Below are 14612 nucleotides of genomic sequence, written 5' to 3' on the forward strand. Positions count from 1 at the left end.
AAGGAAAGTTGAGTCCGAGATTTATTGGCCCTTATGTGATTTTAGAACGTGTTGGTCCAGTAGCATATCGACTTGCATTACCACCTGATCTAGAAAAGATACATAATGTGTTCCATGTTTCAATGTTGAGAAGATATAGATCAGATCCTTCTCATGTTATCCAAGCTGAATCGATTGAAATACAACCAGACTTGACATACGAGGAAGAGCCGGTTCAGATTTTAGCAAGAGAGGTGAAAGAGCTTAGAAACAAAAGAATAGCGCTTGTTAAAGTATCGTGGCGAAGTCATAAAATAGAAGAAGCTACATGGGAGCCGGAAGATACGATGAGACAGCAATACCCCTACCTTTTTGAATCAGGTATCAATTTCGAGGACGAAATTTCCTAAGTGGGGGAGAGTTGTAATATCCCAACCTTAGAAGAATTAGGAATTAGAGATTAGAATTTATAGTTTAGTTAGTGGTTTTATTTGCATATGTTTTTGTTAGAAATAGAAGAGATAAATATAGGATTTTTTTTGGAAATTTAGGAAAAAGAATGAAATAAAGAAAAAGAAGAAAGAAAAAGAATATGAAGTTGATGAGTAAGTTAGTAGGAAAAAAACGTGTCATGTGGAGAATTAGGAAAAAAATAAGGAAAGGAAAATAGGAAAAATAATACCCATCCTCTTCTTTCTTCTCTCTCTCTTTTTTTTCGTTCTCCATCTGCCCATGCCAACTTCATCTCTGTGTAAATTTTCAATAGCCCTCTACTCCCTCCGATCAGCTACCGCGAATCCTCCGGCCGCTCCACCGTGAAACATGTAATACACTCCATCAGTCCAAGCTCTCAATTCCCCATTCTTCCCCTCAATTTTGGAGCTTAGGTTGCAAACCCACTTCCACTAATCTTTGGAAAATTGTTGAATTTAGAGGTTAGCTTCCTCCATAACCTCTTCAATCATATTTCTAAGTATAGTAGTGATGTTATTTTGATGTGAATCTTGTTGTTTGGTCGAAAATTAGGGTTCATAGATTTGGGAATTTTGTTGTTTGATGCTTTGGTGTAATTTGGCTATTGAACTATGCAATTGGAAGTAGGATATAATATTTAAGCATGAAAGTGATAGGAAAAATCTGATTTGTTTTGGGAGTTCTTTTGTTGGAGAAATAGCTTGTTTGTAGACTGTTCTGAGGCTACTGTACTGATCAGTTTCGGCCCCTTTAACATGTTAGAATTTATGTTCTAAAATTTTTTATGCATACTATCAGGTCTTGGGATGATTTCTGCAAAATTTCAGATCGTTTCGTCAACGTTTGATATTTTTAAAAATTCATGCTAAACCGTCGCCAGAATCTGTCACAAACTGGCAGGCTGTAGTAAAACGTTCATAACTCCCTAATTCCTTGGAATTTTGAGGAAAACCTTTTTTGTAATTAAAATAGACATCTAGAGGTTTATTTTGGTGTAGGGCTCGACCCCTAGTTATCTCCGAGCTAAGTCAGTTTATTATATGAAGTTGATGTAATGCAGTCAATATTTTTCTAAAGCTTTAAAAGTTGAGAATAAAGGTTTTTATGCTAAAAGGGAGATAGATAGATGTGATATTTTGGCTTACATATTTGTGCTTTAAGTGTTTATTTATGAAGTGTATATGTGGCTATTTTAAACCTAGGTGAACACGGTGCAAGCACAAGCAATAAGGGAAAGGAGCACCTCCCTGGTTGACTAAGCCAGTAATAGCGTTTTTTTTGACGTGTACAGGTAGTGTACGCGTGTTCTAGAATTTAATTCCTTTAACTTCGATAAATGTTACTATTTGGTTGTGTGATTCGTATGCTTATGCCATAGAACTTAAAAATGATTGTGTGGATTTTGTATACTTCCAAGTGATGTAAATAGCTATATGTGTTGAATAATGTGAAAGTTGATGTGAAATAGTTGCGTTGTGCCCCATTGCTTGAGTGAACCACATGGTATAGTTGGCATGCCATAGGACAGCAGTACTGCACACATGTTGATCACTCGTCTTCTGGACAACCGAAGCGATGATCTATATGATATATCGATTGTTGAAATGTACCCTATATGGGTAATATATGACAGTTGTCTTGCATAGGCCATTTGGAAGATTACAGTGTCCGATACGGACTTACATGATAGACGCCCTCATAGGGCTACAGATAGTGTTCGTGTACCCGTGTCCATCACTAAGCATAACTTGGGGGCTGAATGTGACTTTCTATTTTTGAAATAATATGGTTGTGCTTTGAATTCTTTAAATAGTTATGTTTCTTATAGTATAATTATGTTGACGAAGGAAAGTGACTGCTGACAGGATCCTTTGTTTATATCATGTTGTTGTACAGGATGAATGTGTTGATTATTTGCAAGTGATATATGTGATCTTAACTGATTCAAACTTTTAGTAAGGATAATATTTGGTAATATTGTTTTAAATTTGTATATTGATGCCGATGTAAATTGAATATGTGTTGTACGACATTCCAGGTAATAAAGTGTTTACTTGTGGTAGTGATATAGATTGAAGTTTTAGAGGTTTTATTCTGGAATGCGATTACACTACGAGCTTTTCGAAGCTCACCCCCCCTTTCTTCTCCATCTTGCAGAGTATAGAAGCGAGTGAGCTCGCTAGTTGGCAGCAGCACGTGTCAAGTCACTACCCTCCCTTTTTGCTGGTAAAGTTGGAGTTCTCACGTGGCATGCTTAGGCTAACTTTTGGTTGTTTGTAGTTAGTTGGAAATGTAAGGTTATAACCTTCTTTTTGCTAGTGAAGTTGTATAAATATCTATCGAAACATGTTAATGTTGTTTTGTTATGTACAGTAGTAAACAGTTGTGTTATCAGGTTTAGTTTCTTTTATGATAGTGTTGTATGTTGAGTGGTTGCAGAAAAGAGAGAAAAAAAAAACAGGTTTTGTTTATCTATCGTACCGAAAGGTAACGTCACTTATTCGGTTAAAACTAACCGAGTAAGGGGTGTTACATGTTTGGTATCAGAGCCCAGATTTAAGTGATTCTCGGGCTTTAGTTGAGTCTTTAATATGTATAGAAGCATGCCACATAGGTTTGAAATGTCTGTGACTTGACACCGCTGCCATTTTAATCAGGATCGAGATGTCAGGTGAAGAAGCCTCTAGTCCTTTTTATGTTTCTTCTGATTCTGAGTCTGAGGGGGTTCCTTTAGCCGATGTTGCTGCTCCTATGGTGGGGCAGGATGATATATTACACACTATGGCAACTGCAATGCAACAGATTGCTAGGAATGTGCCACCAAGTCAATCTTCCATCCTTAAACAGATGAATGAATATCATGCTGAAGAATTCAGAGGTAAACTAGATGATAATCCAACCAATGCTGAGTACTGGTTGGAACAGTTAGAGCGAATATTCGGCTGCATGACTTGTATATCAGATGAAAAGTTACAGGGTGCAACTGCACTTTTGAAAGAGGAGGCTCACAGGTGGTGGGTCAGTGTGGCTCGTGCTACTCTTCCAGACATGTTGACGTGTGATTTCTTTCTTAATAAATTTCGTGAATGCTATGTTGGAGAGCAGTACATAGAGGACCGACGACAAGAATTTCTACAGTTAGTTCAAGGTAGAAGGACTGTTCAACAGTACGAGATTGAGTTCCGACGTCTTTCGAGATATGCACCAGAGGTAAATTATTTAGATGTGGATATGTGTCGGAAGTTCAGGAGGGGTTTGAGGAGTATTATCCAGGCTGGGCTAGTTGGATTGGAGACATCAGATTTGACAAAGTTATCACACGCTGCCCGGACTCTTGAACAACTTAAAGTTACTGAGAAAGTTGAAGAGGGCTCTATGAATCAAGAGAAACGGCCAGCAGAATCATCTCACTCGCCTTCTCGATTCTCGGGGAAAAGATTCAGAGACTTTAGAGGTAACAGGAGTTCAGTGCCTAGTCGATTCCAAGGCCAAAGACCAAGCCAAATTTCAGAGTTTAGGCCAAGGCAACATGCAACTTCAATGGCTAGTACTGGAGGATCAGACAGAGTACCGATGTGCCAACATTGTGGAAGACCTCACCATGGTGAATGCCGAAAACTGCTAGGGACGTGCTTCTTATGTGGATCTAAGGATCATTACTACAGAGAGTGTCCGAGGGGACAAGTATCTTCTGAGACTAGATCGGCGCCAGGGGTGCAACAAGGTCGTGGAACCGGAAGGGGGTTTGGAGCAGCACGAGGACTGAGGGCAGCATCCGAGCCCATACAGAGGCCAGCACCGAGAGCTCCTTCACGTGCTTATGCTATGCGGAATCGCGAGGATTCTGATGCTCCTGATGTTATACTTGGTACTTTTACATTATTTGATATGTCTGTTATTGCTTTGATTGATCCCGGTTCTACTCATTCATATATTTGTGATAAGCTCATAGAAGAACATAGTTTACCCTTAGAAAAGACTAAATATGATATCTTAGTGTCAAATCCCCTGGGTATGAGTGTGGTAGTGAATCGAGTTTATAGAAATTGTCCTCTAAGTGTTCAAGGATGCCTCTTTTTAGCCAACCTGATGGAGTTACCGTTTCGTGAATTTGACATTATTTTGGGAATGGATTGGTTGTATATTCACCGTGCTCTAGTTGATTGCGGTAAGAAGAGAATAATATTATACACACTAGATGGCCATGAGGTGATAGTGGTTGGTGAGAGATCAGACTACCTTGATAATGTGATTTCTGCTACTACGGCTCGTAAGCTGGTGAGAAAGGGTTGTGAGGCATATTTAGCCTATATTCTAGATACACGAGCAGAGGATCCGAAGTTAACTGATATACCTATAGTGTCAGAATATCCTGATGTGTTTCCTGAAGAGTTACCAGGTTTGCCACCAGAACGCGAGGTTGAATTTGCTATTGAGGTTATACCAGGCACCACACCGATATCAATGGCTCCTTATAGAATGGCTCCAACAGAATTGAAAGAGTTGAAAGCTCAGCTTCAAGAATTACTTGATCGAGGGTTTATACGGCCGAGTGTATCACCTTGGGGAGCGCCAGTGTTGTTTGTGAAAAAGAAAGATGGATCATTCAGATTATGTATTGATTATCGACAGTTGAATAAGGTAACTGTTAAAAACAAATATCATTTGCCTAGAATTGATGATTTATTTGATCAACTGAAGGGAGCAAGCATATTTTCGAAGATTGATCTACGATCAGGTTATTACCAGTTGAAGGTGAAAGATGATGATGTGTTTAAAACGGCTTTCAGAACTCGTTATGGCCATTATGAATTCAAAGTTATGCCTTTTGGGTTGACGAATGCCCCAGCTGCTTTTATGGACTTGATGAATCGGGTTTTTCAACCATACCTTGATCAGTTTGTAATTGTGTTTATTGATGACATACTTGTGTATTCTAAAACCAGGGATGATCATGAACGACATCTGAGAACAGTCTTGCAAGTATTGAGAGATAAGCAGTTGTACGCAAAGCTCAGTAAGTGTGAGTTCTGGCTTATGGAAGTAGCTTTTCTGGGTCATGTTATATCAGCAGAGGGAATTCGAGTGGATCCGAAGAAGATTGAAGCAGTGGTACAATGGAAACCTCCGAAAAATGTTTCAGAAGTTCGCAGTTTTCTGGGCTTAGCGGGTTATTATCGCAGGTTTGTGAAGGGATTTTCTGTTATAGCAAAGCCAATTACTACTCTACTTCAGAAGAAGGTGTCATTTAACTGGAGTGATGAATGTCAGATAAGTTTTGAAAAATTAAAGACGATTTTAACAGAAGCACCAGTGCTAATTCAACCTGAATCGGGAAAGGAGTACACTATATTTAGTGATGCATCACATAATGGTTTGGGCTGTGTATTGATGCAAGAAGGCAAGGTAGTTGCTTATGCTTCCAGGCAGTTGAAAACACATGAGAGAAATTATCCTACACATGATCTAGAGCTGGCAGCCGTTGTATTTGCCTTGAAGATTTGGAGACACTACTTATACGGTGAAAGATGTTATATCTACACAGATCACAAGAGTCTTAAGTATCTACTTACACAGAAAGAACTTAATTTGAGGCAGAGAAGATGGGTAGAGTTACTTAAAGATTATGATTGTGTGATTGATTATCATCCAGGTAAAGCGAATGTTGTGGCAGACGCACTCAGCAGGAAATCGATTGCAGCTTTGAGATCGATGAATGCACAGCTGGAAATGTCAGATGATGGAAATCTTGTGGCAGAACTAAGAGTGAGATCGACACTGATTCAGCGAGTTAAAGATTCTCAAAAGAATGATGATAAAGTGAAGATTAAGTTGACTCAGATCTCTCAAGGAAAGACACATGGATTCGATCAAAGCCCCGATGGATACTTATATTTTAAAGGAAGATTATGTGTATCAGAAGACAAAGAGTTGAAGAATGACATACTCCAAGAAGCTCACAACAGCTTGTATTCTATGCATCCGGGAGGCAATAAAATGTATCGTGACTTGAGGGAATTCTATTGGTGGCATGGTATGAAGAGAGATATTACAGAATATGTGGCAAGGTGCTTAACATGTCAACAAGTCAAAGCTGAACATCAAGTTCCGTCCGGTTTATTACAATCAATCACTATACCAGAATGGAAGTGGGATCGAATTACGATGGATTTCGTTGTGGGATTGCCCTTATCACCTCGGAAGAAAGACTCAGTTTGGGTAATTGTTGATCGGTTGACCAAATCAGCTCACTTTCTTGCGGTAAGAACTGATTATTCACTAGAAAAGTTGGCTGAGTTGTATATTTGTGAGATTGTGAGATTACATGGAATACCTAGCTCGATAATATCTGACAGAGATCCACGATTCACCTCGAGATTCTGGAATAAATTTCAAGAAGCTTTGGGTTCTCGACTACACCTTAGTACAGCTTTTCATCCACAGACAGATGGTCAATCGGAACGAGTAATACAGATTCTAGAAGATATGTTGAGAAGTTGTGTCATCAACTTTGAAGGTAGTTGGGAAAAATACTTGCCGTTGGTGGAATTTGCATATAACAACAGTTACCAATCGAGTATTCAGATGGCTCCGTATGAAGCACTCTATGGCCGTAAATGTCGAACACCGCTATGTTGGACAGAACTGAGTGAGAATAAGATTGTGGGTCCTGAAATTATACAAGAGACGGAAGAAAAGGTCTGATTGATAAGAAATCGATTGAAGGAAGCGGCTGACAGACAGAAATCTTATGCAGATTTGAAGAGGAAACACATTGAGTTTTGTGTTGGTGACAAAGTATTTTTAAAAGTGTCTCCTTGGAAGAAAGTGCTCAGATTTGGCAAGAAAGGAAAGTTGAGTCCGAGATTTATTGGCCCTTATGTGATTTTAGAACGTGTTGGTCCAGTAGCATATCGACTTGCATTACCACCTGATCTAGAAAAGATACATAATGTGTTCCATGTTTCAATGTTGAGAAGATATAGATCAGATCCTTCTCATGTTATCCAAGCTGAATCGATTGAAATACAACCAGACTTGACATACGAGGAAGAGCCGGTTCAGATTTTAGCAAGAGAGGTGAAAGAGCTTAGAAACAAAAGAATAGCGCTTGTTAAAGTATCGTGGCGAAGTCATAAAATAGAAGAAGCTACATGGGAGCCGGAAGATACGATGAGACAGCAATACCCCTACCTTTTTGAATCAGGTATCAATTTCGAGGACGAAATTTCCTAAGTGGGGGAGAGTTGTAATATCCCAACCTTAGAAGAATTAGGAATTAGAGATTAGAATTTATAGTTTAGTTAGTGGTTTTATTTGCATATGTTTTTGTTAGAAATAGAAGAGATAAATATAGGATTTTTTTTGGAAATTTAGGAAAAAGAATGAAATAAAGAAAAAGAAGAAAGAAAAAGAATATGAAGTTGATGAGTAAGTTAGTAGGAAAAAAACGTGTCATGTGGAGAATTAGGAAAAAAATAAGGAAAGGAAAATAGGAAAAATAATACCCATCCTCTTCTTTCTTCTCTCTCTCTTTTTTTTCGTTCTCCATCTGCCCATGCCAACTTCATCTCTGTGTAAATTTTCAATAGCCCTCTACTCCCTCCGATCAGCTACCGCGAATCCTCCGGCCGCTCCACCGTGAAACATGTAATACACTCCATCAGTCCAAGCTCTCAATTCCCCATTCTTCCCCTCAATTTTGGAGCTTAGGTTGCAAACCCACTTCCACTAATCTTTGGAAAATTGTTGAATTTAGAGGTTAGCTTCCTCCATAACCTCTTCAATCATATTTCTAAGTATAGTAGTGATGTTATTTTGATGTGAATCTTGTTGTTTGGTCGAAAATTAGGGTTCATAGATTTGGGAATTTTGTTGTTTGATGCTTTGGTGTAATTTGGCTATTGAACTATGCAATTGGAAGTAGGATATAATATTTAAGCATGAAAGTGATAGGAAAAATCTGATTTGTTTTGGGAGTTCTTTTGTTGGAGAAATAGCTTGTTTGTAGACTGTTCTGAGGCTACTGTACTGATCAGTTTCGGCCCCTTTAACATGTTAGAATTTATGTTCTAAAATTTTTTATGCATACTATCAGGTCTTGGGATGATTTCTGCAAAATTTCAGATCGTTTCGTCAACGTTTGATATTTTTAAAAATTCATGCTAAACCGTCGCCAGAATCTGTCACAAACTGGCAGGCTGTAGTAAAACGTTCATAACTCCCTAATTCCTTGGAATTTTGAGGAAAACCTTTTTTGTAATTAAAATAGACATCTAGAGGTTTATTTTGGTGTAGGGCTCGACCCCTAGTTATCTCCGAGCTAAGTCAGTTTATTATATGAAGTTGATGTAATGCAGTCAATATTTTTCTAAAGCTTTAAAAGTTGAGAATAAAGGTTTTTATGCTAAAAGGGAGATAGATAGATGTGATATTTTGGCTTACATATTTGTGCTTTAAGTGTTTATTTATGAAGTGTATATGTGGCTATTTTAAACCTAGGTGAACACGGTGCAAGCACAAGCAATAAGGGAAAGGAGCACCTCCCTGGTTGACTAAGCCAGTAATAGCGTTTTTTTTGACGTGTACAGGTAGTGTACGCGTGTTCTAGAATTTAATTCCTTTAACTTCGATAAATGTTACTATTTGGTTGTGTGATTCGTATGCTTATGCCATAGAACTTAAAAATGATTGTGTGGATTTTGTATACTTCCAAGTGATGTAAATAGCTATATGTGTTGAATAATGTGAAAGTTGATGTGAAATAGTTGCGTTGTGCCCCATTGCTTGAGTGAACCACATGGTATAGTTGGCATGCCATAGGACAGCAGTACTGCACACATGTTGATCACTCGTCTTCTGGACAACCGAAGCGATGATCTATATGATATATCGATTGTTGAAATGTACCCTATATGGGTAATATATGACAGTTGTCTTGCATAGGCCATTTGGAAGATTACAGTGTCCGATACGGACTTACATGATAGACGCCCTCATAGGGCTACAGATAGTGTTCGTGTACCCGTGTCCATCACTAAGCATAACTTGGGGGCTGAATGTGACTTTCTATTTTTGAAATAATATGGTTGTGCTTTGAATTCTTTAAATAGTTATGTTTCTTATAGTATAATTATGTTGACGAAGGAAAGTGACTGCTGACAGGATCCTTTGTTTATATCATGTTGTTGTACAGGATGAATGTGTTGATTATTTGCAAGTGATATATGTGATCTTAACTGATTCAAACTTTTAGTAAGGATAATATTTGGTAATATTGTTTTAAATTTGTATATTGATGCCGATGTAAATTGAATATGTGTTGTACGACATTCCAGGTAATAAAGTGTTTACTTGTGGTAGTGATATAGATTGAAGTTTTAGAGGTTTTATTCTGGAATGCGATTACACTACGAGCTTTTCGAAGCTCACCCCCCCTTTCTTCTCCATCTTGCAGAGTATAGAAGCGAGTGAGCTCGCTAGTTGGCAGCAGCACGTGTCAAGTCACTACCCTCCCTTTTTGCTGGTAAAGTTGGAGTTCTCACGTGGCATGCTTAGGCTAACTTTTGGTTGTTTGTAGTTAGTTGGAAATGTAAGGTTATAACCTTCTTTTTGCTAGTGAAGTTGTATAAATATCTATCGAAACATGTTAATGTTGTTTTGTTATGTACAGTAGTAAACAGTTGTGTTATCAGGTTTAGTTTCTTTTATGATAGTGTTGTATGTTGAGTGGTTGCAGAAAAGAGAGAAAAAAAAAACAGGTTTTGTTTATCTATCGTACCGAAAGGTAACGTCACTTATTCGGTTAAAACTAACCGAGTAAGGGGTGTTACATGTTTGGTATCAGAGCCCAGATTTAAGTGATTCTCGGGCTTTAGTTGAGTCTTTAATATGTATAGAAGCATGCCACATAGGTTTGAAATGTCTGTGACTTGACACCGCTGCCATTTTAATCAGGATCGAGATGTCAGGTGAAGAAGCCTCTAGTCCTTTTTATGTTTCTTCTGATTCTGAGTCTGAGGGGGTTCCTTTAGCCGATGTTGCTGCTCCTATGGTGGGGCAGGATGATATATTACACACTATGGCAACTGCAATGCAACAGATTGCTAGGAATGTGCCACCAAGTCAATCTTCCATCCTTAAACAGATGAATGAATATCATGCTGAAGAATTCAGAGGTAAACTAGATGATAATCCAACCAATGCTGAGTACTGGTTGGAACAGTTAGAGCGAATATTCGGCTGCATGACTTGTATATCAGATGAAAAGTTACAGGGTGCAACTGCACTTTTGAAAGAGGAGGCTCACAGGTGGTGGGTCAGTGTGGCTCGTGCTACTCTTCCAGACATGTTGACGTGTGATTTCTTTCTTAATAAATTTCGTGAATGCTATGTTGGAGAGCAGTACATAGAGGACCGACGACAAGAATTTCTACAGTTAGTTCAAGGTAGAAGGACTGTTCAACAGTACGAGATTGAGTTCCGACGTCTTTCGAGATATGCACCAGAGGTAAATTATTTAGATGTGGATATGTGTCGGAAGTTCAGGAGGGGTTTGAGGAGTATTATCCAGGCTGGGCTAGTTGGATTGGAGACATCAGATTTGACAAAGTTATCACACGCTGCCCGGACTCTTGAACAACTTAAAGTTACTGAGAAAGTTGAAGAGGGCTCTATGAATCAAGAGAAACGGCCAGCAGAATCATCTCACTCGCCTTCTCGATTCTCGGGGAAAAGATTCAGAGACTTTAGAGGTAACAGGAGTTCAGTGCCTAGTCGATTCCAAGGCCAAAGACCAAGCCAAATTTCAGAGTTTAGGCCAAGGCAACATGCAACTTCAATGGCTAGTACTGGAGGACCAGACAGAGTACCGATGTGCCAACATTGTGGAAGACCTCACCATGGTGAATGCCGAAAACTGCTAGGGACGTGCTTCTTATGTGGATCTAAGGATCATTACTACAGAGAGTGTCCGAGGGGACAAGTATCTTCTGAGACTAGATCGGCGCCAGGGGTGCAACAAGGTCGTGGAACCGGAAGGGGGTTTGGAGCAGCACGAGGACTGAGGGCAGCATCCGAGCCCATACAGAGGCCAGCACCGAGAGCTCCTTCACGTGCTTATGCTATGCGGAATCGCGAGGATTCTGATGCTCCTGATGTTATACTTGGTACTTTTACATTATTTGATATGTCTGTTATTGCTTTGATTGATCCCGGTTCTACTCATTCATATATTTGTGATAAGCTCATAGAAGAACATAGTTTACCCTTAGAAAAGACTAAATATGATATCTTAGTGTCAAATCCCCTGGGTATGAGTGTGGTAGTGAATCGAGTTTATAGAAATTGTCCTCTAAGTGTTCAAGGATGCCTCTTTTTAGCCAACCTGATGGAGTTACCGTTTCGTGAATTTGACATTATTTTGGGAATGGATTGGTTGTATATTCACCGTGCTCTAGTTGATTGCGGTAAGAAGAGAATAATATTATACACACTAGATGGCCATGAGGTGATAGTGGTTGGTGAGAGATCAGACTACCTTGATAATGTGATTTCTGCTACTACGGCTCGTAAGCTGGTGAGAAAGGGTTGTGAGGCATATTTAGCCTATATTCTAGATACACGAGCAGAGGATCCGAAGTTAACTGATATACCTATAGTGTCAGAATATCCTGATGTGTTTCCTGAAGAGTTACCAGGTTTGCCACCAGAACGCGAGGTTGAATTTGCTATTGAGGTTATACCAGGCACCACACCGATATCAATGGCTCCTTATAGAATGGCTCCAACAGAATTGAAAGAGTTGAAAGCTCAGCTTCAAGAATTACTTGATCGAGGGTTTATACGGCCGAGTGTATCACCTTGGGGAGCGCCAGTGTTGTTTGTGAAAAAGAAAGATGGATCATTCAGATTATGTATTGATTATCGACAGTTGAATAAGGTAACTGTTAAAAACAAATATCATTTGCCTAGAATTGATGATTTATTTGATCAACTGAAGGGAGCAAGCATATTTTCGAAGATTGATCTACGATCAGGTTATTACCAGTTGAAGGTGAAAGATGATGATGTGTTTAAAACGGCTTTCAGAACTCGTTATGGCCATTATGAATTCAAAGTTATGCCTTTTGGGTTGACGAATGCCCCAGCTGCTTTTATGGACTTGATGAATCGGGTTTTCAACCATACCTTGATCAGTTTGTAATTGTGTTTATTGATGACATACTTGTGTATTCTAAAACCAGGGATGATCATGAACGACATCTGAGAACAGTCTTGCAAGTATTGAGAGATAAGCAGTTGTACGCAAAGCTCAGTAAGTGTGAGTTCTGGCTTATGGAAGTAGCTTTTCTGGGTCATGTTATATCAGCAGAGGGAATTCGAGTGGATCCGAAGAAGATTGAAGCAGTGGTACAGTGGAAACCTCCGAAAAATGTTTCAGAAGTTCGCAGTTTTCTGGGCTTAGCGGGTTATTATCGCAGGTTTGTGAAGGGATTTTCTGTTATAGCAAAGCCAATTACTACTCTACTTCAGAAGAAGGTGTCATTTAACTGGAGTGATGAATGTCAGATAAGTTTTGAAAAATTAAAGACGATTTTAACAGAAGCACCAGTGCTAATTCAACCTGAATCGGGAAAGGAGTACACTATATTTAGTGATGCATCACATAATGGTTTGGGCTGTGTATTGATGCAAGAAGGCAAGGTAGTTGCTTATGCTTCCAGGCAGTTGAAAACACATGAGAGAAATTATCCTACACATGATCTAGAGCTGGCAGCCGTTGTATTTGCCTTGAAGATTTGGAGACACTACTTATACGGTGAAAGATGTTATATCTACACAGATCACAAGAGTCTTAAGTATCTACTTACACAGAAAGAACTTAATTTGAGGCAGAGAAGATGGGTAGAGTTACTTAAAGATTATGATTGTGTGATTGATTATCATCCAGGTAAAGCGAATGTTGTGGCAGACGCACTCAGCAGGAAATCGATTGCAGCTTTGAGATCGATGAATGCACAGCTGGAAATGTCAGATGATGGAAATCTTGTGGCAGAACTAAGAGTGAGATCGACACTGATTCAGCGAGTTAAAGATTCTCAAAAGAATGATGATAAAGTGAAGATTAAGTTGACTCAGATCTCTCAAGGAAAGACACATGGATTCGATCAAAGCCCCGATGGATACTTATATTTTAAAGGAAGATTATGTGTATCAGAAGACAAAGAGTTGAAGAATGACATACTCCAAGAAGCTCACAACAGCTTGTATTCTATGCATCCGGGAGGCAATAAAATGTATCGTGACTTGAGGGAATTCTATTGGTGGCATGGTATGAAGAGAGATATTACAGAATATGTGGCAAGGTGCTTAACATGTCAACAAGTCAAAGCTGAACATCAAGTTCCGTCCGGTTTATTACAATCAATCACTATACCAGAATGGAAGTGGGATCGAATTACGATGGATTTCGTTGTGGGATTGCCCTTATCACCTCGGAAGAAAGACTCAGTTTGGGTAATTGTTGATCGGTTGACCAAATCAGCTCACTTTCTTGCGGTAAGAACTGATTATTCACTAGAAAAGTTGGTTGAGTTGTATATTTGTGAGATTGTGAGATTACATGGAATACCTAGCTCGATAATATCTGACAGAGATCCACGATTCACCTCGAGATTCTGGAATAAATTTCAAGAAGCTTTGGGTTCTCGACTACACCTTAGTACAGCTTTTCATCCACAGACAGATGGTCAATCGGAACGAGTAATACAGATTCTAGAAGATATGTTGAGAAGTTGTGTCATCAACTTTGAAGGTAGTTGGGAAAAATACTTGCCGTTGGTGGAATTTGCATATAACAACAGTTACCAATCGAGTATTCAGATGGCTCCGTATGAAGCACTCTATGGCCGTAAATGTCGAACACCGCTATGTTGGACAGAACTGAGTGAGAATAAGATTGTGGGTCCTGAAATTATACAAGAGACGGAAGAAAAGGTCCGATTGATAAGAAATCGATTGAAGGAAGCGGCTGACAGACAGAAATCTTATGCAGATTTGAAGAGGAAACACATTGAGTTTTGTGTTGGTGACAAAGTATTTTTAAAAGTGTCTCCTTGGAAGAAAGTGCTCAGATTTGGCAAGAAAGGAAAGTTGAG

This window comes from Salvia splendens, chromosome 9 (genome assembly GCF_004379255.2).
Source record: "Salvia splendens isolate huo1 chromosome 9, SspV2, whole genome shotgun sequence".
Lineage (NCBI taxonomy): Eukaryota > Viridiplantae > Streptophyta > Magnoliopsida > Lamiales > Lamiaceae > Salvia > Salvia splendens.